Below are 1,201 nucleotides of genomic sequence, written 5' to 3' on the forward strand. Positions count from 1 at the left end.
CTCAGAGAGTGTAGTGGGTGCTTTTACGTGTCACCCGCACGAAAACGGCCACGCTCGAAATGGTGTCTTTTATGTGCCACCCGCACAAGCCAGTCCAGGGGCACTGGCAACGATCTCGCTCGAAAATCCTACAGGAGCCAGTCAGGCGGTACTGGCAACGGCCACGCTCAAAATGGTGCATCTCATGTGCCACCCGCACAAGAACCAGTCCAGGGGCACTGGCAACGATCTTACTTGGCTTGCCGGGTCTTCTCACGCACAGCCCATTTCCAAAATATATATATATATATATATATATATACAATGGCTAGTAATGCACAGAATTAACTGGAAAGTCTGACTCGTTTGATGGTTTAAATGTTAGCAATAAAGGAAATGTTGTAAATATAATTCCACCATCATATTTAGCTTGATGCAAACAGAATATCAGGAAAGTTAATATATACAGCAGCCAAAAACTCAGAAGTATATATTTACTTGTTTAACATTTAAAGTGCTAGGACGACATGCCCCAAACAACACACAATGACTGTGGTGAGAAGCATTACTAAATCATATGCAAAGAAAAATAATAAGTCAGTTTTAAAGGTGGTCACATGATTCTTAGGTAATGCATTGACTTAGATGGTTTAATGGATTTTAAAATTCCAAGTGTGAACCATCCAAACCTGACATTTTTCTTTTTTCTCTTTTCTTTGGTCTAAAGAAAAAACCTTGCGTCTTTTACTTTGGGAAGTTTTATTAGGACATCAACATTATCATCATCATTTAACATCCGTTTTCTATGCTGGCATTGATTGGATAGTTTAATAGGATCTAGCAAGCTTGCAGGGCTGTGACAAACTTCAATGCCAGCCATTCCCAATACCAACCACTTTGTAGTGTGTACAGGTCCTTTTTGTTTAGTAAAATACTTGGCTGTGGGTTTGTATCTCAAAAATAGTGGAGCTCAGCTTGAACAAACTACTGAACCCCATCTGGTACTTCATAGCTAGCAGTGGAGGAGGTAAGAAATAGAGAAATTATAAGGCGGCGAGCTGGCAGAAACGTTAGCACGCCGGGCGAAATGCTTAGTTCTGAGTTCTGCTACGTTCTGAGTTCAAATTCCGCCGAGGTCAACTTTGCCTTTCATCCTTTCGGGGTCGATAAATTAAGTACCAGTTACGCACTTAATCTCTTTGTCTGTCCTTGTTTGTCCCCT

At 41.1% G+C, this 1,201-nt stretch overlaps 2 protein-coding genes across 3 annotated transcripts in view; one reads left to right on the top strand and one right to left on the bottom strand.

Moving 5' to 3' along the window:
- LOC106875194 (mitochondrial nicotinamide adenine dinucleotide transporter SLC25A51) overlaps nucleotides 1-1,201 on the top strand; it is a 67,936-nt gene that overhangs the window by 16,292 nt on the left and 50,443 nt on the right. The window lies entirely within an intron of this gene.
- The window catches only part of LOC106875186 (solute carrier organic anion transporter family member 2A1), a 29,425-nt gene that overhangs the window by 4,896 nt on the left and 23,328 nt on the right, over nucleotides 1-1,201 (bottom strand). The window lies entirely within an intron of this gene.

Source organism: Octopus bimaculoides, chromosome 4, assembly GCF_001194135.2.
Source record: "Octopus bimaculoides isolate UCB-OBI-ISO-001 chromosome 4, ASM119413v2, whole genome shotgun sequence".
NCBI lineage: Eukaryota > Metazoa > Mollusca > Cephalopoda > Octopoda > Octopodidae > Octopus > Octopus bimaculoides.